This window comes from Heterocephalus glaber, unplaced genomic scaffold (assembly GCF_053883595.1).
Source record: "Heterocephalus glaber isolate CG9 unplaced genomic scaffold, H.glaber_assembly_v1.0 deba00000818, whole genome shotgun sequence".
NCBI lineage: Eukaryota > Metazoa > Chordata > Mammalia > Rodentia > Bathyergidae > Heterocephalus > Heterocephalus glaber.
In genome coordinates, this window is record NW_028258164.1 from 12,667,973 (window position 1) to 12,694,956 (window position 26,984).

The window sequence follows — 26,984 nt, forward strand, 5'->3', positions numbered from 1 at the left end:
TCTGGGTGTTTCCAGAGGAGACTGGCCAGTTGGTGGAATGGGTGTGGAAGATTCTCCTCAGTGTGAGTGGGCACCCTCCAAAGGGATTGAAAATATCCAAGAGGATACAGGAGACTTACTCTGCTGTGCCCATCACTAAGCTAAGCCTTCTTCCCTGGGCTCCAACCTGTGCCTTCACCACGCAGCTCCTCAGTGCCAGGGCAGACACAACCATACTGCACTTTGCAGAGGGGTCCAGCTTGCCAGTAAGGGAGCAATGGGGAGATCCCAGGCCGGTGGAGGAAAAAACACTCACCCTTTCCTGTCACTTGCCCATTTCCAGGCCTGTCGCCCTGGCAACACTTCTTCACAAGATAGCAGTACGTTGTTCCTACAGAAGCAAGTAAACGGAGTTTGCAGAGTTTCCAGCCCTTGGAGTACAGGCTTCTTCTCACTATGAGCAGCAGAGGGATGCCTGCACCTCAGAGGACCCTGGGCTGCACCCTCTGTTTCTTTCTTTTTTTGAAAAAACCAGGAATTGAACTCAGGACCTTGCAATTGCCAGGCGGAGGTGCCACCACTGAGCTATATCCCTGGACCCCTTGTTTCTTTTTTGTTCCTTCTCCCTCTCTGTACTGGGAACTGAACCCAGGGACTTCATGCTGAGCTACTTCCCCAGCCCTTTTTTATACTATTGTTTTTACTTTTGAGGTAAAGTCTCACTGAGTTGCTAAGTTGCCTAGACTGAGCTCAAACTTGCAATCCTGCCTCAGCTTCTCAGAGTGCTCGAATTACTCTGCAATCCCTAGGGTGACCCATGCCAGTCTCCCCCACATCCTCATCTCCCCCACATACCTGGTAGAAAGTCATTTTTTTCCAGAGTGTGTGTTTATTGATTTTTTTTTTTTTTCAGACGGGGTCTTACTATGTAGTTCAGCCTGGCCTTGAACTCACTATGTAGCCCAGGCTGACCTCAAACTCATGGCAGTCCTCCTGCCTCAGCATCCCAAATACTGGGATTACAAGTGTGTGCCACTATGCCCAGCTGTATTGATTTTTTTAAAGAGAGAATCACAAAGAACTGCTAGGAGATCAGTTTTATGAAACTGCAAAACTTCAACAGATGCTTCCTGCTTGATTTTAGGCAGTTGAATGCTCATTGTCATACTGACCTGGACAGAACAGGCTACAAAAAAACATAATCAGAGAAATCTGCTTTTCTTAGTTTTTGAGTCACTCATTACTTTGACAGCCCTTCTTTAAAAAGCCTTGCAGGATGTTTCTACGTAGGATCCACCAGTAGCATACTGTTATGTTTCATTATCTATGCCCTAGTATGCCTTCCTTTTCTCCTCTTGCTATAGTCCCACTTTCTTACTCCTAGAACTTTTTCTTCTTTTCAGGCTCCAAATCCTTTCATTCTCTTCCTTTCCTAGTCAATTATTGATGACTTATTCCAAATCTTCACTGCCTGCTTTTACACCCAATGTATTATTCTCACCTGTTCAAACTCCAACACAAAGCATTTTTTCTTTTTTAACCATTTCTGTTTAAAGAGACAGATGAGGAAAATGAGATATTTCTATAAAAAAGACAAGTCCCTGGAAATGACAAATTAAGTGACCTAAGTCAGGTGTGGTGGTGCACACCTATAAACCTAGCACTTGGGAGGCTGAGGCAGGAGGATTGCCTCGAGTTTTAAACCAGCCTGGGCTAAATGGTGAGTTCAAGGCCAGCCTAAACTACATAGTAAGACCCTGTCTCAAAAATAAAAGTAACCAGAAATTCTGTCCATAGCTAGTCCCTGCCCCTTGCCTACTGCAGTGCCTCTAATGATCACTCCATGTGGTCTTTTGTTTTACCCAAGAGCTGGTTCTAACTTCCCATCTAAATTGCAAGGAAAATCGAAACAAATCTCACTGGGAATTTGGCTTGTGGATTTACTATCTAAATAGCACTGTTTCCTCCCTGTTGTGAAGCCTCAGGTCCTGCTGAGTGGTCTAAGTAGAAAGCCTCCTTCAGCAAACATGGCTTTGGTTTTGCTAATACTCTTGCCAATCCACCCTGGGTTTGCAGTTTAAGGTTCACTCTTCTTTTTTTCTTTTTTTAACTAGATAATTATTTATTAGTATATGTTTGTGATATATGATAATTACATTCCTTTTGGGGAAATATATATATCATATCACATATATCATAAATATATATATATATATCATATCTTGATCCTTTTTTTTTTTTGAGATAGGGTTTCGCCATCTAGTCCAAGCTGGCCTCAAACCCACACTGCCTCAGCCTCCCGAGTGCTGGGATTACAGACATGCCACATACACTATATCTTGATCATTATAGTTTATATCTAGATGTCTACCCCAAAGCCTCATGCATACGTGATTGGCACATGAGGTCACTATACTAATGGGTGGTTTAGTCCACTGATGAGTTTATAGCAAATGTGCTGCTAGGAGGCGGGGCCTGCTGGAAGCAGGGCCTGGAAGAGTGCCTCTCCCTCCGTGGCTCCTCCCTTTGCTCTCTGCTTCCTGTTTGCCATGCCTTGAGCAGTTTTTCCTCTGTCAGGACCCTCTGTCGTATGCCTTGCCTTGGAGCCAAGTGACTATGAACTGAAACATGAGCCAAAATAAACCTTTCCTCCTTATGTTATGGGTGTCCAGTATTATGTCCCAACAACAAGAAACCAAGTAAGACACCCCCCTGTCCCCTCTCCGCTACATCCCCTTCCCAGTCCCCAGAATGTCTAACTCCTTGTGTCCTAGCGTCTCTCCTTTATTTTGCTCTCAAGGCTCGTACTCACCTTGAAGAAGCAACGGCGTGTGCATGCGTGATAAGGAAAGCATTTGTAACATTTTACAGATATATTTTAAAAAGAAAAATTAGGGCGGAGGGCGAAGGGCGGGGCGCCGAGGGGGCGGGCCGTCCCGGGACGGAGGGCGTCCGAGCTGGGGAGACGCGGGCCGGGCTGCTGGGGCCTCCCCTCCCCCCTCCCCCCTTCCTCCCCTCCCCCCTCCCCCTTCCTCCCCCCCCTTCCGTCGCCGAGAGGCTCCGCGGAGGCGGCAGCTCGCAGGCTCTGGGGGCCGCGCCCCGGATGTCGGGCAGGGCGGGCAGGGCGTTGCGCCGGCCGCTGAGCGAGGAGGCTGCGAAGCTCGAAGCTCGGCCGGGTGTCCTCAAGGCCCGGTCTGAGGGGCGGGGCGGGTGCGTCCCCCCAGCCCAAGCGGAGGGCCCGGCCTCTCCTCAGGGGTCGGGGCTGGACTGGGCCTCACCTCCCACCCGGTGCAGAACCCACTCCTGCCGACTGAGGAGCCGCCCGCCCTTTTTTTCTCCGGAAAATCCTGCCCACTCTGCACCCTCCACAGCTGCAGGGACTCGCCTGCTCTGAGCTTCCCAACGCTTGCAGCTGTCCAAAAGGAACCCTGTAGTTTCCGCTATGGTGGGGACTGAAATTGGAAAGCGCCAGGCCGGACGGTGCACGCCTGTAACCCCAGACACAAGAGGCTGAGGCAGGAGGGCCTCGGAGACTTGGAGGCCCGACTGGACTACAGGCCAGCTTGGGAAACACCGTGAGACCCTGGGTCCTAATCCAGCCCCCAGGCATTCTGAAACGATGGGAAGTGCGACCTCCCGACTCCGAGGCCACTTCTCGGTCCGGGCCCAAACTCCTAGACCCAGCGGGGTGAGAAGGGGCCATTCCATTCTTTCATCACCTTCTACCGCAAACCTTGCCTAGACGCCTTCGTTTTCATTTGCTTCACATTATTATTCCTGTTCTGAACCGAGTACTTTCATTACGAGAGGTCTCGAGACGTAACGGACGGCGGGGCCGGTTTGAAAGTGTGTCGCAGGAGCTGTGCGACCCGGCCCGGGGAAGGACCCGTGCGCGGCGGGGTGCGAGGCCGCGGACCGGCCCAGCCGCGGGCAGAGGGCGACCCAACGGGCAGGCCCCGCGGGGAGGCGCCCCAGGGGTCAGACGGCAGAGCAGCAGCTTCAAGGGCAGCTGCGCTCGGAAGACGATGCTCATCGTCCTTCCCACCGCTGCGGACACAAACGCTCCTGGGTTTCCCGAACCTCATCCCAGCACCCGGAGGCAGGGGTGGAAGATCGAGAGCTCAAGCCCAGCCTGGTCTCCAGAGTGAAATCCTGCCTCCAAAAAGTGAAGGGAGGGAAGCAGAAGAGAAGAGGGGGAGAAAAAGCATAAAGAAGACCCAGAAACGCATTTGCACTAGAAAGTGCAAGAAATCTGGAAAGCACTAGAACCCTGGCCCAAACCCAGGCTGGGCAGGCGCGTGCGCTCCCGATGGGCGGCTTCAGGCCCGACAGGGTGGACAGCAGGGGGAGAAAGAGGAAGTGGACTCTGACGGCGGTCGCAGGAGAAAGGCCCTGTGCCTCTGCCCGGTAAACGGCTGGGTACGGAGCTTAATCAGACCGGGAGTGGGTGTCCAGCGGGTGACAACGTGGTGTCGCGGGCAGAGCCTTGGCCAAGGCAGACACTGGACAGCAGCGGGGCCCTCCCGCATCGAGAGCCCTGCCCAGCCACAGCGCTGACTCCCAGGGGCGCTGCCGGCTGTCCCACCTACACGCACCCACGCACACGTGACCAGGCTGGGCTCAACTGGAGCAGATCCCCCTTCACCATTTGTATCTCAACAGGGGGAACTGCGGCCCTTCATCCTCTAGACCGATTGTCCTTGCCTAGGAGTAGCAGTGAGAGGCACACGTCTATGGCAGAAGTGGCATTGCAGTTGTTCTTCCAGTACAGTACAAAGGTAACTTAATGGTCTAAGTACGGACACTCTAAATGGCATGCTTTAATTTCAGAATGCCTTTATAACTGATAGATACAGCGTCTGTCTTTGAAAGGAGAAATGCCTACATCCATCAACAGAACAGTAGATAAGAAAATGTGGTCTTTACACACGGCAGAGCACTACTCTGCCATAAGCGAGACAAACGAGTCTTTTGTAGGGAAACGGATGCACCTTGAGACCATAGTGTGGAGTGAAATAAGTCAGAAGCACAGGCTTAAATCCTGCCTGGTTTCTCCAACATGAGAAACCCAAAGGACAAATAAAGAGCAAAGTACGAGAGAGATAATAGGAAGCAGGGAGGCAGAACTTCCTCAAATGGGAAGAGGACCCAGAGAGGAGGGAAGGGAGACGAAGGGAAAGCAAAGAGCACGAAGATGTGTTACGTGCATCCACCAACTCCCTACAATGAGTGTAATCACGATGCACTGCAACTTGTACTAATAAAAACAAAAATTTGAAAAAAGAAAGTGCAGTGTGAAAAAAGAACAGAACCGTTTTGAATATCACACCAGCATTTATACATGTAAATGTCCACCACATCCTTCAAAGCAATTACTTGAACAAGCCACAAATCGCTTCGTATCACTTAAACCACTTTTGTGAGCCTACAGTACCAATCATTTTACACTCACGCATCATAATGATAGCATATTATATTTTAAATATGCTATTACAGCAAACTTTTTAATTAAAGACTGTATGCCTCATTTGATCATCTTTTTTGGGGGAGGATAGGGTCTCTCTGTACTTCAGGCTGCCTCGATCTTAGAATACAGCCTGGGCTGACCTTCAACATCCAATCCTCCTGCCTCAGCTTCCCCAGTGGTAGGGTTCCAGCCTGTACCACCACAGCCAGCCGCAATTGCCCATCTCTTTGTGCTAACGGTGACTCCAAGCTCTTCAAAGCCTCCTGAAGTTTCTCATCTTTGCACATATTCAGAGAAGCCTGTTTCCAGTGATGACGAAAGCACAGCTCTGAGCGCTGGCAGCCTGTGGCACCACTTGAACACGCATCACAGGATCCAGGGATTGCCGGCCACCCTTCCGTTAGTCCCCTGGTTTGAGAACCACTCCACACGGAGACTGTGCACATTCGTTGCCTGAAAGTTCCGGAATCGAGCCCTGCATTGCCTTCTCAAAGACCTGACTTCCAGCAAGACATTACACTTCTCTGCTAGTTAAGGTTCTACATTTGTGACAGGTGTGAATAATAGTAACTATTTCACGACCTTGGGCCCAAAGAACTAATGGCTATCAGTGTGCTCGGCTGGTCACCACACAAATGAGACTCGCCCAGCTGTCTCATACCGACTGACTGACAGGCCCGAGGCCTGTTACCCACAGTGCTGATGCGGCCCCAGGGCCCTGGTGGGCACCCAGGCTCGTGAGCCACAGCTGGCCGTGCGTGTCATTAAAAGCTCTAAAAGGTTCGCCATCTTGGTTTAGAGGCAGCCTCTGACCTTGTGTCATAAAGACAGGAAGGGACAATTCATGGTGTCTGTCTCCCTGGTACTCCCCGCCATCTCTCTCTCACACACGCACACGTACACACATGCACAGACACACATCTCCTCCTCCTCATCACCAGCAGCGCTGTCTCAAACTTGCCTAACTTCCGCTCCACCTGAATCAGGCTACTTGTCAAGCACCTCACGTCCCTCACTCCTCCCATAGGAAATTTCTCCCTGAACACAGAACTTTCAGCAGCAAGCCCCGTGTGTCCAGCAGCAGCCCAAACATTCCCAGTGTCCTACACAATAGCTAAATTGGGTCTGAATCCTCCGTCCTTCACGACGCTTGAGAAAGCTTCCCAGTGTGAGTAACATTGAGGGCCTGATTCGGGCAAGGGGCTCACACATCACAGTGCCCTGCACCCAGAGGAGCCCCCAGCAGCCCAGTCCTCGCAGGAGAGACAGTAGCTTCCCCGCTCTGCCTTAGGCAGGGGATCGAGGGCGACCGCTCTCCCGGCCAGATGCAGGGCAGCGATGCACATGCAGCAACCGGAGGCCGAGCCAGCGTCATCTCCCCCCCCCCCCCCGGACTGGACCCGGGAGACAGGGACACAGGGGCCCACGGCTCCTCGGAGCCGCTTTCCTGGGCACCTGACCCCTTCCCCTTCCCTCACGGTGCCCGCCAGTGCTTGTCCCTCTCCTCCTCTACCTGACCAAGTGCATCTGGTGCGCCACCCGTCCCCCTCTGCACTGCACACGCCACCACGAAGAGGCTTCCACAGCCGCTCCACCCCCGCTCTCGCGGCACCGAAACCACGCTGCTGCTTGCTTAGAGCAAGTGCTCTGTGAAAATTTAGTAAACGCATAAATCTCTTTCCAGTTCTTTTTCAAAATGAATCCCGTCCTCTCTGGGTAGGAAATGTACATGTGCTCACTGCTGGAGAGAGGGCCATTCTGAAAGTCACAAAGAAGCAAAAACAAATCACCTCATACTCCACTAGGCAGTGACAGGACTCTTATCACTCTGGTGTGTATCCTTGCAGGGTTTTCTCAGTGGTGGCTCACACAAGCATACCACAGACATATCTGACACGCCTCTTGTCTTACATTTACTTGATATCATTTTATTACACCTGAAATGTAACCTTGTTAGGATGACATAATTTTTAAATTTTAATGGAAGTTCTGAGAAAATAAAATTGTCTTGGATGTTAACATTTCAAGGCATATACCCACTAGGTCAAAGAGGCAGAGCCAAAAGGTACAGCAAAAGTAAAGGCTATGGCTGAGGACAGAAAGCGTTCATAATCCTTTCCTTAATTAAACTGAATAAATAAAGTTGATATATAAGGAACGCACTTTTTAAATGTATACAATTTTTAAAGTTCTAGTAATGTCCCTATTTTGTCAATTTAAAGAAAAATTCTTCAGTATGTTTCCAAGTCCCTCTTTGAATGAATATCATTTTCAACTTTTTTCTTTCCAACTGAGCAAAGCAGAAAAATGATTGAACTTTTCCAAGATCTGATTTGTTTTCTAAACTCTCTTTAGTATTTTTTTTTACAGGAGAGGAAATCAATTTAGTGTTTCATCAAGCAAGAAATTTAATCAAAATCACAGTAACAAAACTTTAAGAGTTGTTTTAGGGGTTTTCTGGGTCATAGAGGAGAAAAAATTCCCAAACAAACAGCAAATAATTTCAGAAAGAAAAAGTATACCATCAAAATATTATTGCTTATCAAATTATGCATGTCCGGGGCTGGGGATTTAGCTCAGTGGTTCCACTGCCTGCTTCGCAAGCACAAAGTCCCAAGTTCAATCCCCGGCACCAAAAAAAAAAAACAAACAAAAATTATGCATGTCTGTATTAATCTACAATTACATTAATAGAAGTAAAGTTATTTAAATGGATCCAATTGTACAAAAACCTTTTATAAGAGTTAAATCTGTCACTGCATTTATTATATAAGTGAAATAGAAAAAACCAAGTTCATGAAAATGATATCTAACATATATGTAAAATGAAAATGTTCAAAATTTGTATACATGTTAATTTTTAAAATACGCACATAGTAAAATATTATCAGGGAAATATACTGAAATGAACTGTAAAAAAAAAAAAAAGAAAAATTAGGCTCAAACCAAAGAGCAAAAGCAACTCAAAAGCAGGACCCTTGGTGAATCCTAAACACATTTGCAGCCACCAGGTAAATGACATGTCACACTGGGCTAGACAGGGTCTCCCTGGCACAAACCATTCTCCCCTTCCTGGGAACAGAGCAGATCAAAGCTCTCATAGCACCGTTCAAGTAGACGTGGGCTCCAACAGCCGCAGAGTTGAAGAGGGAAATGAGGGCAAATGGACCTGCTCTCTGACACGAAGTGACAGAATGCCCAACTCCAAGGTCTTTCCACAGAGGATATGTGCTAAGCCACACAAGCAGATGTCGACAGAAGAAGCCAACTTTGGGTTGTCCCCCAGGACATCAGCATAGGCCCAAGTTCCTGGCAAATCGTGCTCTGTGCTCCTTGATGACACCTGCCTCAGGAAGCTGGATCTTCTCTTAGTGATAAGGTGGCTGCCAGTTGCAAGTGGACCTTCTGTCTATGGAAAGAGTAAGGACTTTCTTCCAAGTCACAAGCAAAGCCCTCCTCCGTAGCCGGAAGTTGGTTGCACACCTGTTTCTAAACCAATTCTGGCAAAAGGAGACATGTTACCTCTGAACTGTCCTAGCCCAAATCAGCTTCTCCACAGGTTCTTGGCTGCATGTGGGACATGGGGACTCGAACTTTCTCTGTTAGAGGAAGAAGGGGAAGTACAGAGCTGGCTCCCAACTGTGACCCTTACCTAGGGACAGTCTTGGCTGAGTAGGAGCATATGAGGATGGCTACGTTAAAAACAGAGTACACTGAGGACTTTCCAACTAGCAGGTTCCAGGAGGATTCCATAATTCCTTGCCCTAAATCCATTGTTCCTGGGTCTGTGCTAGAAAGTGTCAAGCAAGGGCTGCAGAACATCATCATACAAAGGGGGACAGAGCCAGGCAATGTGTCTGGAAGCAACAGGAAGAGGTGGTATTACTTTGTGGATGGTTCAACCTCCAATAGGACTTTGGAGCATCCACAACTAAAGGAGGAATGGTTCACTATGGCTCATAGTTCATAGAGGTTTCAGTCCATAGTCATCTGACTCCAAGGAAGGGCAGCATGGTGCAGGGGACTGGCAGAGGAGAAACAGCTCATGGCATGGCAGGGAAGCAGAGAGGGATCAAAGGAGGAAGGAGATGGACCCTTCCAGGCCACGCCTCCAGTAACCCACTTCCTCTGACCAGGTTCCATCACATTTAACTATAAACTCATCAGTGACTCATCCACTGATGAGTATCATGTCCCCATGATCCAATCACCTCCCAAAATCACCTCATGTATCACCTATGAATGCATGAGGTTTTGGGAGGACATCTAGATATGAACCTAAACTGTTCTGCTTTCCCTTATAATATTAGACAATGTGGACCTTACTTTACAGACTTTGAGACCTTAAATCTACATATGTCCTCAAGAGGGACTTTGTTTCCTAGGGTAAGCTCAGCCTAGAAAACAGGATGAGAGAGGGGAAGAGGGGACCCAGTACATGCACTGTTCTGTGTCCACTCCTGGCTACAGACCACTGCAATGAAACTGTTCCCAAAAGGAGAGCAGAGCACTCAGCAGAGGACATCCTTGCTGCAATTTATATAAAAGAAGGAAGGATGACATATAATCATATACATGTAGAAAATGCATGGAAGGCCAAGCATGGTTCACACCTATAGCACTCTGGGAGGCTGAGGCAGAAGGATGGCAAGTTCAAGCCCAGCCTGAGCAATTTAGTGACTTAGTGAGACCCTGTCTCAAAATTAACAAAAAAATAAGAATAAGAATAAGAAATTTAAAAAGGCATGGGGATGTAGCTCAGTGCAAATGCCCTGGGTGCAACTCCTAGTACAACCAAGAAAAAAGGAAAGGAAGGGAGAAAGGAAGAAAGGAAGGAAGGAGGGAAGGAAAGAAGGAAGGAAGGAAAGAAAAGGAGAAAAAAATATGGAAGGAAGCTGCTAACCCTGGGAGCCCATGGATAACTCTGAGAAGGGAAGCTGGGGGCCAGAGTGGGGAGAGACTTCTTTTCTTGTGTCCCCTTTCATTCTATTTGGGTTCTTGAGTGTGCATTGCTTCTTCAATGAAAGCAAATGCAAAAACTGATGGATACATTATTAGGTAGATTGTGATAATCATTTCACAATCTAGAAAGATACCATAAATATATACAACTTTAATTTATTCCTGACTTTTTTTCTTTTCTTTTTTTTTCTGGTACTGAGAAGCAAACTTGGGACCTGGCACTTGCCAGGCAGGCGGCGGCACCACTGAGCTAAATCCCAGGCCCTGTACAACTTTAACTTATCGATACACCTCACTAAAACTGGGGCGGGGGGGGGAGTGAATAAGAAAAAGTTAATGAACATTTTAAAATTTAAAAAATAAGTAAATACAGAATTCCTACACGGCCCAGCAGTTTGCTCCTAAATGCAAGCACGTGTCACCTAGCAGTGGGGACAGGTTCCATGGAAGGTGTGAGTTAGATGATTCCATCCTGGTCCCAACATCCTCCAGGGTACAAACCCACATGGTGCAGGCCAGTCGCTGCATGGGGCTCCTTCAAGCAGTCAGCAGATGCAGTAAATGTGTATGGGGCAGCTGAGGGCATTGTGTGGCATTACGTTTCACAGTAAAGGTTTGGTTTTTTGGTTTTTTTGTACCAGAGATCAAACTCAGGACCTTGCTCTTGCCAAGCAGGCGCTGTGCTGCTGAGCTAAATCCCTGGCCTCAGTACAGTTATGGGTTTTTTTAAATAAATACAAGGCATACACTCTAAATCACAATAAAAGTATAGTGTCTTAGTCACTTCCTTGATGCTGGGACACAACACCAGACACCCACAACTTAAAGGAGGTGGAGTTTACTTTGGCTCACATTGTGAAAGTGTGAGCCCTCGCATGGTCAGCGGCATGGTAGAAGGGCCTGGTGGAAGAAAGCTGCTCATATCATAGCAGCCAGGAAGTAGAAAGAGAAGGGAGGAGCCAGAGACCACGCCCCCAGTGACCTGTCTCCTCCAACCAGGCCCCACCTCCTAACAGCAAGTCAGCTATAACGCCACACAATCCAATCACTCCCCAAAGCCCCACCTATGATCATATGAGACTTTGGAGGGACATCCAGATAGAAACCATAACATAAAGTAAATGCATAAACCAATACCATAGTAATTTAGTGTCATTACCAAGTATTATGTATAACACATAATTGTGTGTGTTGTAGTTTTATAGTCTGACAGCACTTCAGGTCTGTTTACACCAACATCACCACAAACATGCGACTAACAACACATTATAGTGTGACATTACAATAGCAATCCTACTGTCAGGGTTCAGAGTAGGAACTCAAAAAACTGGACTCTTTGAAGACCGTTTGCATTGGAAATAAAACCTAATGAGATGGAACCAAAATTCAGAATATGATCCCACAGCTTGCCCTTAATGCTATCTTGCTGAGAACGAGTCTCATTTTTGTGCCAGCATAACTGTGACAACACATTTCTTGAAAAACTCTGAATTAATAGACACTTTTCCTGACACGGCTTCTCTTAGCAGCACATGGACTTGGAATAAATTCCTGGTTACAGTTCTTCACCTGGAGCTGGGCACAGGTCCAGCCTGGCCATAGAGTCATTGCTGTCAGTGAAGACAGCAGGGACCTGTCATCCCGAGGTCCTGCTCTCTCTCAGGTGGGAAGGCACACGCATAACGTGACTTCTATGAGCAGTGGCCCACAGGTCCTGTCCCAGACCATACACCACTGTAATGCATCCTGCAAACTCTGACCCAGGTCACTTAAGATGTCACCTCAGTTCCTTCAGCAACCCCAAGCCATTTGGAAACCATTACATTGAGTATGAAGGCAGGAAAATGTGTCTCAATTAGACATGGAGACCTTGGCCACTGCTTTCTCTGTGATCCATAATTACATTGGCCTGCTGGGACCATGACTGCCTGGTTTGAGCCACAGAAATTTATTTCCTCTCTCTTCTGGATGCTGGAAGTCTGAGACCATGGTGTTGGCAGGGCTGGTTCCCTTGGAGGCTTCTCTCCTTGGCTTGTAGATAGTAGTCTCCTCCCTGTGTCTTCACATGGTCATTCCTCTGGGTGTGCCATGTCCCAATCTCTATTCTAACAACACCAGTCAGACTGGATTTGGGCCCACCCTAATAATGTCATCTCATTTATTTGCCTCTTTAGAGACCCTAACTTTAAATACAGTCACATTCCAAGGGTATGAGGGTGAGGGGGTTCTACATATGAACTTTGGAAAGCTATAATTCAATGAGAATATGTTGTTGTTGTTGTTGTTGTACCAGGGATTGAACCCAGTGCCTTACTACTGAGTACCTACTACCAGTGCCTTACTACTGAGCTACATCCCCAGACCTTTTTTTTTCCCCCAGACCTTTTTTTTTGAGACACAGTCTCACTAAATTGCCCAAGCTGGGCTTGAAGTTGCAATCCTCCTGCCTCAGCCTCCCAGAGTGCTGGGATTACAGATGTGTGCCACAATGTCCAGCTCAAAATATTGTAGTATTATTATATCACAAGTTATATATAATGAAAAGAACAACTTACCAAGGCCACTGGGTTTTAGGCATGGTACTAGGCTCTGTGTATCATTTTACTAACACTCACAATAGTCCTAGAAGAGATGTACTATTTTGCAGATAAGGAAACTGAAAACAAATTTGTGCTTATTACCAGAATGCCAGGGTTGTGTCTCATGGTGACAAAGGATGAAACTATGGATGGAGGAGATAGGGTGTGTCTTAGTTACTTTCACATTGCTGGGACAAAAATACCCAACACCCCCAATTGAAAGGAGGAAAATTTTATTTTGGCTCACAGTTTGTAGAGGTTTCAATCCATAGTTGTCTGGCTCCAAGACAGGGTGGCATGGCAGAGGGACATCACAGAAGAGAAACAGTCCATGGCAGGGTAGGCAGAAAGCAGCCAGAAGTGAGCCTCCCTTTCCCTTTTTGTCCCACTCAGACTACAAGCCTATTGGTTGGTGCTACCACACCCAGGGTGGGCTTCCAATTATCCACACCCAGAACTATGCAGTTGTCTAATCCAGTTACCACACACCCATGATCTAGCCACCTCCCCAAAGTCTCACCTATGAGCACATGAGGCTTTGGAGGGATATCTAGATATAAAGCATAACAGGGTACAAGCAAATTTATTTATAAGATATATAAAAGCAGGAAGTAAAGCTCCTGCTAGCTGGGAGGGTTTTCTGAGTAGGATGCCACAAGGGTTCTTTGTCTAGGGATTTTGAAGGGGTTTAGAAGAGAGCTTAGTCAGTTATGTAAACAATATAATCTCTACCCTATAGAAGAATACATACTTTTCAGGGACCAGTCTATACAGTGTTCACTCAGTGTCCATGCAGGATCCATGTACATTGAGCCAATGGCCTACCCGATCATGCTCTGGAGAGGTCCCAGACAGCTAAAGGACACCTGGAAGGTGTTTTCATAAAATCCCTGAAGGATCATGACTCAACAGACTCCATTTTGGGCTTCCTGACTCCATTTTGGGGCTGCTGTCCTTACTGCCTAATAGAATCCTAACTCCTATCACACTAATCCTATTGCATGGTTACACACAGCAAGGCTGCAGAATTTGGATCCAGGGAACCAAGGGGTTCTTGACCAACCCAGAGAAATGACTTAGATTCCCTGCTACTACTAGAGTGAATAAGGCTCAAACAACCAACAGAAATTGATTGCAGATGGCTGTCTTTTCCAGGTCTTCACACAGCTGCCCATTTGTGTATGTTACGTCCCAATTTCCACTTCTGATAAGGACACCAGTCAGATTGGATCTGGGCCCATTCTCGTGATCTCATTTAACTTAATTTTTTGAACTATGACCATATTCATCAATCCCAAATTAGTGAAGTATCAGTTACAGACATAATTATTCCTTAGAAAAATAAGATCAAGTGCTTCTATAACTAGCTTCTTATTTAACAGGATGTCAGTTTATTTCCATACCACTTTTTTTGAAACATATTATTTATGAAACTCACAGCAGACCTACTGGGGAAATCAAAAGTTATTTAAACTAAAACTACTGGGTTGAATAGTAAGGATGCCAATTATATATACTTAAGTAAAACAAATCCCTACATAAAAATAGCAAACATTCCAAAGCAGAAAGAGAAGAAAAAGGGGGAAAAAGGAAGGGATGGGCTATAAAAGTAGTAGTAACTGTAGAGTGGGGAAGCCCTTTCTAAATGTGACACAAAATCAAAAGATATTAAGTAAAAGATTTATAATTCTTTTTTGGCTATCATCTGGACCTGGAAAGTTTGCCAAAGGGCTATGTGTTAAAGACTTGACTCTCAGCTTGGATACTGGGAGGTGGTGGTAACCATTAAGCACTGAGGTCTAGTAGAAGGTTTAGGTCATTGGGGGTGTACCCTTAAAGGGGACTGTAATATGCCAGCCACCTTTCTTCTTCTTCTTCTTCTTCTTCTTCTTCTTCTTCTTCTTCTTCTTCTTCTTCTTCTTCTTCTTCTTCTTCTTCTCTTCTTCTTCTTCCTCCCTCTTGTTTCTGCTCTTTTTTTCTTTTGTTTCTGCTTTGTAGTGAACAGGTTTCCACCAGCCCCTGACCCACAATGTGTGGCTGAGAAGTAATGGGGCTGAGGCAGGAGATTAGAGCATGGAGAGCTGGCTGGGCAAGTGGGCATGACCTGTCAATCACAGAGATCCAGGACACATGTGGCCAAGCCCTACCCCTGGCATCAATCACAGAATGGTATCTTCAATCTTCTGGCATGAAAGCAAGCAGGTTTTTGATAGGATGGCCCAGATCTGATGTCAGAATGGAGGATACAAAAGATGGTCACCATTAACCTCATCACCACTGTATACTCTTCTGGTGGCCCACTCTGAAGATCGTACTTCTTTTCCTACCTTTAAAATCATTAATAAATGTAATTTATTACATTTTGCATCTTTTGCACATTTCTTGTCCAATTCTTTGTTCAGAACAACAAGAACCTGACCCTAGAAGGACCCCACAGCACCCCAGACCCCCAGTAACAGGCCTAACCAACCATGGACTGCAGCTTATGAAACTGTGATCCATAATAAACATTCCTCACTTTATGTCAATTAGCTTAGGTATTTTGCTACAACGATGGAAAGCTAATTATCTTTATTTTTTTTAAATAGAATTTTTTTTTTTGGTACCAGGGATCAAACTCAGGACCTTGCGCTTGTGAGACAGGAGCCAGAACCACTGAGCTAAATCCCCGGCCCTAAATAGAACTTTGTAGCATAAAAAATAAGCAAAATCAAAACACAAAGAAGAAATGGAGGTAGAGGACATCTTCTACTATATCCCAAATCAAAGGCTAAGCTCACTAATATAAAAACTAAAGTCACTTCTAAAACACAGCCCAGTGAAAAGTCACTTCTAAAATACAGCACAGCAAAGTATTAGGAATGACAGTTCACATAAAAACAAAATCCAAATGGCTTTGTAGCATATAAAAGGTACCTTCACTCATAAAATACAAGAGCCAGGTAAACTGCACTGAAACAGCCCTCTTGCCTATCAGATTGGCAAGAACCAAAGAGTTTGGTAACACATTTTTTTTTTTTTGGGTACCAGAGATTGAACTCAGGTCCTTGCGCTTGCGCAGCAGGCAGCAAAACCATTGAGCTAAACCCCCGGCCCAGTAACACATTCTTTTGTTAAGACCATCAGAAAACAGACTCTTTACTCAGTGTTGGTGTAAATCGGCAGAATTCTACAGAGGACAATTTAGCAGTAGCTATGTACATTTCTTTCCCAGTAGTTCCACTTCTATGAATTTATTTCATGAATATTCCCTCATAAGTGTGAAATCGTTACAATAAGGTTATTCATTTCAATATTGTGTCATAGAATATTCCAAATATTCATATATTCAGTATTTAATAAAAAATAACATAATACAAATTTTAAAGAACTATTTTATGGTGTTAAGAACACTTAACATGAGATTCACTCTCAAAGAAAATTTCAAGTATATAATATGTTAGTGACTATAGGAAGATTTTGTTTAAAAGGAAGTACATTCTTAGCAAGACCCAAGAGGAAGATTCTGGAAGTGAAATCTCTAAACTGTGTAATTTTGTGACTCTGACTCTTCCTGTGGGTCTGCAGAGCTTTGAAATGCATTCCTCACTTAGCCTAAGAGGAATGCAACATCTACTTCTCCAAACCAGACTCCTTGATCCTTGATAAACAAGCTCACTTCAGTGCAAGGCAGATTCCGGTTTTTGCCAGGCCTGTGGGCCGATTGCTTTATTGACAGATGGTATAGCAGTGAAAATACAGCCACATGGGAGAGAAATAAAATCAGTGAAGAAGGCAACTAAAAAAACCAAAAAACAAAAACCGCTCCAAACAGGTTCCTTTTTTCTTCTAGAAAATGAGATTCAGGTTTCCGAATGAAAATTATATAAAACAAAGTATTTACAGCTGGTGTGCTATGTATGAGTGGTTTTAAGAAAATATCAGAAATGGATGTGGCTGGGATGAAAAATATTTTGCAGGCTGCCTGCCTGTGAAAACTGGCCATGCAATCTTGTAGGATGTGGGAAAGACAACCCATTTTTTAACAGCTCTCCACCCACTAAATAGCTTATTTTTTTAGGATGCAGTTAATTGAAAGCTTTATTTAAATGTAAATTGAGCAGATGGGTGTGGAAAGGTAAATTGATCCACAGCAGATTAAAGATAACTAAAAGAAACCCGTGGCCTATATATTCAGAACATTTTTAGAATGATCGGTTGTCTTGTTTGCTCAGAGGGAGAGAAAGAAGTGGTTGGAAGTTGGCAAAATAACAAGTGGGGAACTGTAAAACGGCCTGTCTGAAATCTGTTCTTTTTTGTGGTTTGGGGGCCTGGCTGACTTCTCTTCCCTGCCAACACTTCTCACATCAAGCACCCTGAATGCCACAAATATGCACTTCTGGTCACGCACCAATGACATCACATGCTCTAGCGGGGACACATTCTTCAACCTGCCTGAAAAAGATGGGATCACAGCAGCCAATTCAGGTGGGTAACAGTGCCTATCCTTTTTCACCGAATGAATGACCAAAAAAAAAAAGAAATCTGATGTTTCAAAAGACTCACGTTGAAAAGCTGTGAACAGTCATGAAGAGACTTTCCTGTGTAGCTTGCTGATTTTATTTTGCAAAATGTATTCCCTGGTGGATTTCTAAGAAACTACTGGGCCAAAAACAAGCTAGAAATTAGCTTTAATTGCTTTAAAATGGCCATGTTCCAATCGTGTGGAGCCAGGATTCACTGTAATTGATTAAAGTATCTTCATAAAGTATTTGTTATTCAATATCTCTGGCCATTAGAGAAATGCAAATTAAAACAACACTGGGAGTCCATCTTGCTCCAGAAAGAATGGCAATCATCAAGAACTCAACTAAAGGGCCAGGGATTTAGCTCAGTGGTGCTGCGACTGCCTCGTAAGCGCAAGGTCCTGAATTCGATCCCTAGTACCAAAAAAAAAAAAAAAAAAAGAAATCAACTAATAACAAAGACTGGCAAGGCTGTGGGGGAAAAGGAACCATTCTATGTTATTGGTGGGAATGTAACTAGCACAACCACTCGGGAAATCAGTGTGGAGATTCCTCAAAAATCTAAAACTAGAAATTCCGTTTGACACAGCTATTCCCCTTCTAGGTATCTTCTCAAAAGAGTTAAAGACATCATATTACAGTGATAGATGCATACCCTTGTTTATAGCAACACAATTCATAATAGCTAACTAAATCTTGGAAGTGGCCTATATGTCCATCAACAGATGAATAGACAAAGAAGATGTGGTGTTTATACACAATGGAATACTACTCGGCCATAATGAAGGATAAATTTGAGTCATTCATAGGAAAATAGATGCACCTGGAGACCATAATGTTAAATGAAATAAATCAGATACATAAGCTTAAATATCACATGATTTCTCTTATATGAGAAGCCCAAAGTATAAATAAATCAAAGATAAGTAATAGGAAACAGGTAGATAGATCTTTTGCAAATGGGAAAGAGATCAACAGATGGAGGGGAGGGGCATAAAAAGAATTAAAATACGTTATGTACATGTACCAATTCATGAGGAATGTAATCATTATGTACTGTAAACATGGATTAGTAAAAACATTGCTAGAATATTGTGGAATAATATATGGAATGAACATATAGTTACAGAGGTAACAAGCTTGACAGCATTAGCACAACAGGCTAGATCCAAATGTTCTCCAAACTGTAAAGTTTTCCTCCCTTTGTACAGAGGGTTGGAAAAGAAACCAAAAGTAAAGTAGAGCTTTCTTTTAATTACTGGCAGGTAACAATATTTTTTGTGCTTCTGGAATATTCCACTCAATATTGGCAAAATGAATGTTTTACAACAAAAGCAGAAATAAAAATGTTGTGAAAACAGTGTTTTTATGAGGTTAAAATATTCCTTCTAACTCTGAGGTACCTGTCTCTCCCTGCCATAATGCAAGCTTTATCTCAGGCAGACTGCAGCCACCCCCATCTCTGTCTCTGTAGAAAAGCAAGATTCCTTCATCGTTGGTGTGAGCCAGGAGAAACAAAGCCAAGAGCGGGTTGAGCTGAGGTCAAGTACTTGGAAATGCCAAAGCCTGGTGAAAAGTGAAAAGCAGACTTGGAGATGGGCAGAGGTACGAAAACCAGTACAGTAGCCAGATACATCAAGTTCAAACCAGGACAAGCCAGATACCAAAATCTGTGGGTCAAATCTGAGAACAGATTGGGCAGGGATATAGGAATAAATGAATTCAAAGCACTAAGAAGCACATGAAATAGGTGTGATGAAATCTTGCTGCATAGGGATCTCTTAAAGGGAACAGGAGTCTGGAAATATTAGCAAAGGGACCAAAGCAGCTGCTATAAAATGGAGACATGGTTATGCAGATAGGCACCACCATTATAATCTACAATAGAAAGATCTACAAGGAAGACACATCCCAAAGATCGCTGTCACTATGGTGAGAACAATAAATGATATACAATACAACTATAGCCCCCTTGGAACACAAAATAAGACTGATGTAGTGCTGATGGCATAATTCATTCATTCAGAAGAATATTGAATATTTAACAGCCAGGCACTGTGCTGAAAGCTGGGGATAAAAAGTTAAACAAAACAGTCTGAGCTCTTACAGAATTCAGATAAAGAGACAAAAAGTAATTTCAGGGCACCATGACACATACATTGGAAGGGGAAATCATGGGGTATTAAGATAGAAGGATTAGGGAAAGCTTCCAAAGAAGATGAAATCTAGGCTGAGAACTGAAGGAGTCATGCAGGAAAACTGGGAGGAATCCTTCTCTCCTTAGTTGACTATTGTGTTTAATTGTTTTCCAGAGCATGGAGAATTTGGCAGGAACTCAAAAGAAAACAACTAAGGGTTAACAGTATAGCTCAATGAGAAGAGTGCTTGCCTAGTATGAGCTGAGTCTGGGGTTCCATCCCCAGCATGAAAAAAGAGAAAGAAAATAAGAAGGAAGGAGAAAACAAGGAAAGAAGGAAGAAAACAACTAGCTAAAATGAACAAAGGCCACCAGATATGACCTTCTGCAAGAACTGAAGGTAGTAGGATGATTTCAGAATAAGATAAATAAAAAGGAACAACCTAGTACTCAGGAGGCAAAGGCAGGAAGATCATGAGTTCAAAGCCAGCCTGGGCTACATACCAAGATTCTGTCTCAAAAAAAAAAAAAATCAATCAACAAACTACTCATTCCAACAACATGGATGAGTTCACAAGCACTTAGCCTCCTCACTATGACAACCCCTCCCTGACAGTGGGGTCCTGTCTATCCCTGGGTCCCCAAGGCTGATCTAGCTAATGCTACTGCTGAATATCCTATCTGCCAGACACCATTTGCTCCCATCCTTTAAGGAGACCAGTCTCTTCATAGAATTTGGCTACTTTGGATCTCCTCTACCCTGGAAAAAAATGAAAATTCGTATGAGAAGACATCAATTCTAGATTCTGCTTTTCCTTTCCACCCCTCAATGCCTCAGGGCAGCACTACTATTCAAGAATTTAAAGGATTCTATGTACTAAAATAAAATCTCTTGTAACAAGGTAGAACCCAAGGGCCTATAGCAATGAGCACATGGCCACGTGATCACCACCAAGAAGCCATTGGCCTGATGAGCAATGAAATGGCCTTTAAAGAGGTATTGGGAGCACCATCTTGGAAATACTTTGTGAGGCTGTAGCATCATCTTCCATGATGTAACATGCCCTAAGTTGACAGCCATTATATGTTACTATGTTCTCAGTTGGTGGAATATGTGGTTTTGGGAACCAAGAAATGGAAATAGGAGAGTTCGACTTACTATCACTCTCAATCACCCAGTTGGGAAATTTGGGCTTCTTGCTCTATGACTTTGAGCATTGTGCATCTAGAGGACCTTCTTCCCAGATGTGATAGCAATTCCATCTAGGGACATAGTTCGAATCTCACTGAACCCTAAGCCATGGATTCCACCAGTCACATTAGAATCCTTGTACCAAGAGACCAGGAGACAAGGAAAGCACTCACCTTATGGTCAGAGAAAATTGCCTGTAACCATCAGTAGAAAGTAGATAGGAAGCCTTCTGCTATATATGTACGATGTATTTGGTCTTCAGGTGGCCCAGTGGGACATCTCTTGGTACTCCCTTACCATTTCAAAGGTAAATGGACAGGTATAGTAGACAGCACCTGAGAAAAGAAGCCCTTCAAGGAGGAAGGTCAGAATCACTAAACTGAGAAAGACATGGATTTCCAACCAAGGAAGCAAGAAATCTAGAACGAGTAGTAGAAAGGAAGAAAAGGAAGAGTATCAGTTATAACCTTGAGATCAACTATCCCAGCAGAGGCAGTAGTTTATTCCACTAACTCCTCCCTTTAGATTCCCCAAGAAACAACTCTGAAAGTCCTAGAGGAGTTATTCCCAGAGTGAGCAAGCTTCCAGTAAGAGGTAAATAGGGGGCCGGGGATTTAGCTCAGTGGTTTCACCGCCTGCTCCAGAAGCACAAGGACCCAAGTTCGATGCCTGGTACCAAAAAAAAGAAGAGGAGGAGGAGGAGGAAGAGGAAGAGTGGCACTCATCCAGGGTCCCTCTTCACCCAGCTGCAAATGGCTTATAGATGTGTTTCTCACTGGGATCTGCCCTCAGTCATAGGAAATTACTTTGTTTTCTTTTCTCTCTTTTTTTTTTTTTTTGGTACCGGGGATTGAACTTGGGTCTTTGTGCTTGCGCAGCAGGCGGTGAAACCACTGAGCTAAATCCCCAGCCCAAAATGTCTCTTTTTCAATGAGTTAAAAGATCCTTTTTTCAACTATATTTCTGAGTACACACACTCAGGGTTTATGATGGAAGTGGGGTAATTATGGTGAGATATGCTGGGGGAAGTGGTTATCGCTCTTCCTATGCTTAAATTAAAAGACCACATCAGCAGATATTCCCAGCTTTTTAAGATTCTCTTGATCCACCTCTGTAGCTGCACACCGTCCACCTCAGTCTACTAGGTTTGCTAATTTGGGTCTCAAACCCTCTTCCCCCTTCTCTCCTCACACCCAAATCCTGCCTTTCAGGGGTTTGATCTTGACCTCACTTATCTGATCTTCATCTTAAACTTTACAATTTCTGCAGTTTGAAAAGTTAGAATCTCTATTTACCCTTCTTCCAAAGTCTTTCTACTTAAGGGTTAATCATCAAGTGGCTTCTAAATAGAGCTACAATGTAGAGTTGCCCCCTCCTTTGCCGACAGTGGGTTTTAGATGACAGTGATAAAAGGTGTAGCACAGTTTTCAGCTATGGCAGGGCCTCTTTTAAAAGCATGTGTGTGGTCCACTTCCCACAGGTGCATGTCCTTGGGTCTTAAAGTCACACTGCTCATGCCCCAGGGTCTGATGAGAACTGGCAGTCTCAGAACTGTCTAAATGCCTTTTGCTTTTTCTGTAAATAACTCTTGAGATTCAATCTACAGGCATAATATAGGAAACTGAAGAGCTCAACCTCAGAGAGATAATTATTTAAAAGCTAAATCTCATTCCCTCTTTTAGTGTATGTTATGCTTCCCTTACCTTTCAGTTAAGTACCTTAATTAGTTAGAATCCAATGAGCATAATTGGTGTATTAGAAACATAAAAATAATCACTAATATGATTGCTTAGAGCTTGAATTAAAAGCCTAACTCTTCTCCTTTTGAACTATAATTAATTTGTGTTTGTTGTGATATATGAGTAGATTTTGAGTACATCAAAATACATTAGCGATTGGAAGATACACAATGTAGTTGCAATAGGTATTTCAAGGGGCACCATGGCTCCAGGTTTACATTTACCCCTGACTTCTGGACAAGATTTTGAATGTGATTAAGCCAGAATTTTTTTAACATAAAATATTCCACTTCAGTGGTATTATGTTTTCGTTGCACCTTTCCCACCATTTCTCTCACCTCTTCACCATTGTTCCATCTTTTCTCCTTCCCTTTAATTCTGCACTATCTTTCCTTCTTAATATCCCCCTCCCCCTCTCCCTCCCCCTCTCCCTCTCCCTCTCCCTGGTAGTCTCTTCATTCACTTGGCTTTTCTCAAAATTTAGACTGAAATATTTCCTTTTTTTTCCTTTGCTTTAATTCTTCTATTGGTACATTTTAGGTATACAGTACATTTACATTTATCATTGGGTGCTTGTACCTGTACATGCTGTATTTTGGCTCTTATTTTTTCCTCATTACATGTGCGCCCTTACCCGCTCCACCCTTCCCTATTTACAAAAACTTTGTTTCCATTTTTTTCTTTTCTCATAATTTTCCCTTTCCCCTTCCCATCCCACTTCCCCTACCCCTTTAGACCTTTTCTTCCTATTTCAAATTATCAGTTATGCGTTTTAAACCTTATTAACACTTTCAGTTTCTCACACTAGAGAAACTATTCAGTATTTACACATGTGTGTCCTATTTATTTCACTTAAGAGTATGGCCTCAATGTGCATCCATTTAGCTATAAATGTCTCTAGTTTCTCCTTTTTTTTTTTTGGTACGGGGATCAAACTTGGGTCCTTGCACTTGGGCAGAGGCGGCAAAACAACTGAGCTAAGTCCCCAGGCCTAGTTTCTCATTCTTTATGGCTGAGTAGTACTCCATTTTATAGAAAAACCACATCTTCTTTATCCAGTTTCCAGTTGATGGGCACTAGGGCTGTTTCCAAGCTTTAGCTATTATGAACTGCGTTGCTATGAACATGGGTGCACATATATCACTGTGGTATGATTCTTTTAATTCTTTGGGGAAGATACCCAGCAGGGGAGTAGCTGGGTCAAATGGGACCTCTAGCCCTAGTTCTTTGAGGTATCTCCATACTGATTTCCACAGCGGTTGCACCAGTCTGTACTCCCACCAACTATGGAGAAGGGTTCCTTTCTCCCTACACTCCTGCCATCATTTGTTGTTGGTTGACTTCTTGATAGCAGCCATTCTTTCTGGGGTGAGGTGGAATCTCAGCGTTGTTTTCATCTGCATCTCTCAAATGACCAGTGATGCTGAACAATTTTTCATATATTTATTTGCTGCTTTTACTTCTTTGTCTGAGAAATGTCTGTTCATTTATGAATTGGGTCTTTGAATTTGGGGGGGGGTCTGATTGTTTTTAAGTTCTTTATATATTCTAGATAGTAGTCCTTTGTCTAAGGTACAGCTGCTAAAAATTTTTTCCCACATTGTAGGTTGTCTCTTAGCTCTGGTGGTGGTTTCTCTTGCAGTGCAGAAGCTTTTTAATAAGATGAGATCCCAGTTGTTGATTCTTTGTGCTAGTTCCTGTGCTACTGAGGTTTGGTTCATAAAGTCTTTTCCTATGCCAATATCTTCAAGAGTTCTACCTAACTTATCTTCCAGCAAGGTTAGTGTTTCTGTTTTAATATTTAGATCTTTAGTCCACTTTGATCTTAGTTTAGTGCATGGTGATAGATATGGGTCTAGTTTTAATCTTTGGCAGGTTGAAATCCAGTTTTTCCAACACCATTTATTAAATAGGCTATCTTTACTCCAGTGAGGGAGGTTGGCTTCTTTGTCAAAGATGAGGTGGCTGAGTATGTCTGGAGTTGTTTCTGCATCTTCTAATCTATTCCACTGATCCTCAGGTCTCTTTGTTGTTGTTGTTGTTGTTGTTGTTTGCCAGTACCGTGCTGTTTTTATCACAGTAGCTTTGTAGTATAGTTTCAAGTTGGGGATTGTGATACACCCTGCCATGTCTCTGTTGCTTAGAATTGCTTTTGCTATTCTAGGTCTCTTCTGATTCCAAATGAATTTTTGGATTGTTTTCTCTAGTTCTGTGAAGTATATTGTTGGAATTACAATTGGGATTCCATTAAATCTATATAGTAGTTTTGGAAATATGGCCATTTTGACTATACTGGCTCTTCCTACCCAGGAACAAGTGATGTCTTTCCATTTTCTTATATCCTCTTCAATCTCTTTTTTCAGAGTGCTGTAGTTTTCAGTGTAGCAGTCTTTTGCTTCCTTTGTTAGATTGATTCCTAGATATTTCATTTTCTTGGATGCTATTGTAAAAGGAATTGTTTCTCTAATTTCCCAGTGAGTCAGTTATTTGTGTATAAGGAGGCTACTGTTTTTTGAGTGTTGACCTTGTATCCAGCTACTCTACTGAATCTGTCAATTAAGTCTAGAAGTCTTTTGGCTGAGTTTTTTGGGTCTTCTATGTAAAGTATCATATTGTCAGCAAACAATGACAGTTTAACTTCTTCCTTTCCTATCTTTATTCCTTTTATTTCTTTCTCTTTTCTAATTGCTGTGGCTAATGTTTCCAGAACTATATTGAACAGGAGTGGTGACGGTGGACATCCTTGTCTTGTTCCTGATTTTAGTGTGAAAGTTTTCAGTTTTTGACCATTTAGTATGATGTTGGCTATTGGTTTTTCATAGATGTCCTTAATCAGGTTGCGATAAAGACCTTCTATTCCAATTTTCTGTAGGGTTTTTATCATGAATGGGTATTGGATTTTGTTGAATGCTTTTTCTGTATCTATTGAGATGATCATATGGTTTTTGTCCTTGGCTCTGTTAATATAGTGTATTACATTTATTGATTTACGTATGTTGAACCATCCTTACATCCCTGGTATAAATCCGACTTGGTGAGGGTGTATGATCTTCTTGATGACCCTCTGTATTCTGTTTGCCAGTATCTTGTTGAGGAGTTTTTGCATCTATGTTCATTAGGGAGATTGGCCTGTAGTTCTCTTTTTGGGTTGAGTCTTTCCCTGGTTTTGGAATCAAAGTAACACTTGCTTCCAGGAATGAATTTGGAAGTATTGCTTCCCTTTCAATTTTCTTGATGAGTGTAAAGAGTTCTTTAAATGTCTTGTAGAATTCAGCAGTGAAGCCATCAGGACCTGGACTTTTCTTTGTTGGTAAATTTTTTATTACATTTTCAATTTCACTCATTGTAATTGGGGAGTTTAGAATTTCTATATCTTCTTCATTTAACTTTGGCAATTTGTATGCATCTAGGAATCTGTCCATTTCTTCTGTGTTTTCCATTTTATTAGAGTATAGATTCTCGAAGTAGGTATTGATGATCCTCTGGATTTCTGCTGGGTCTGTTGTGACTTCACCTTTTTCTTTCTTAATTGCATGGATTTGAGCCTTTTCTTTCCTTTTTTTGATAAGGTTGGCTAAAGGTTTATCGATTTTATTTATTCTTTCAAAAAACCAACTCTTTGATTCATTGATTTTTTTGTATCATTCTCTTAGTTTCCATTCCATTGATTTCTGCTCTAATCTTTATAATTTCCTCTTTTGTACAAGCTTTGGGTTTGTTATGCTCTTCTTTTTCTAGGAGCTTGAGGTTCTGTATTAGGTTATTTATTTGAGCTCTCTCTGTTTTCCTAATATGGGCATTCACTGCTATGAATTTGCTGCGTAGAACTGCTTTCATTGTGTCCCATAGATTCCTGTATGTTGTACTGGCATTATCATTTACTTGTAGAAACTGTCTAATTTCTTCTTTAATTTCCTCTGTGACCCATTGGTTGTTCAGGTGGGTGTTATTCAATTTCCATGTGTTTGTGGGGGTTTTCCAGTTTCTTATGTTATTGATCAGATCATAGTGCAATTTTATTCATAGTGCAATTTTATTGCACTATGGTCTGATAATATACAGGGGGTAACTTCAGTTCTTTTACATTTACTTAGACATGTCCTATGAGCTAGCATGTGGTCTATTTTGGAGAATGACCCGTGGGCAGCTGAAAAGAATGTATATTCTGATTTTGTGGGGTGGAACACTCTGTAAACATCTATTAAGTCCATTTGTTCAATAGCTTGGTTCAGTTCTAGAATTTCATTGTTAATTTTTTGTCTAGATGATCTGCCTATTTGTGATAGTGGGGTATTGAGGTTCCCCACTACAATTGTATTAGTGCTTATTTGGTTTTTCATGTCCATTAATATTTGTTTTGTATAGTTGGGAGCATTTGTATTTGGTGCATATATATTTATGATTGTCACCTCTTCCTCTTGGGT

The 26,984-nt window shown here is 43.2% G+C and overlaps 1 protein-coding gene and 1 long non-coding RNA gene across 4 annotated transcripts in view; one reads left to right on the plus strand and one right to left on the minus strand.

Moving 5' to 3' along the window:
• The window catches only part of LOC110345029 (spermatogenesis-associated protein 31A6-like), a 102,763-nt gene extending 98,939 nt beyond the window's left edge, over window positions 1-3,824 (minus strand). The window contains exons 1-2 of one of the 3 annotated variants that reach the window (XM_087207773.1): window positions 3,699-3,819; window positions 296-370 (exon numbers count right to left, since the gene is read on the minus strand). The gene's annotated coding sequence lies outside the window, so the exon portion shown is untranslated. Of the gene's footprint in view, window positions 1-295; window positions 371-2,791; window positions 2,915-3,698 lie in introns of those variants that run through there. The other 2 variants (XM_087207774.1, XM_087207775.1) reach the window with 2 other exon arrangements.
• On the plus strand, window positions 3,037-21,407 carry LOC147828965 (uncharacterized). The gene is made up of 3 exons (XR_015449949.1): window positions 3,037-4,757; window positions 18,967-19,097; window positions 19,805-21,407. It is a non-coding gene; the product is annotated as an uncharacterized LOC147828965 (long non-coding RNA).
• Window positions 21,408-26,984: the final 5,577 nt, after the last annotated feature.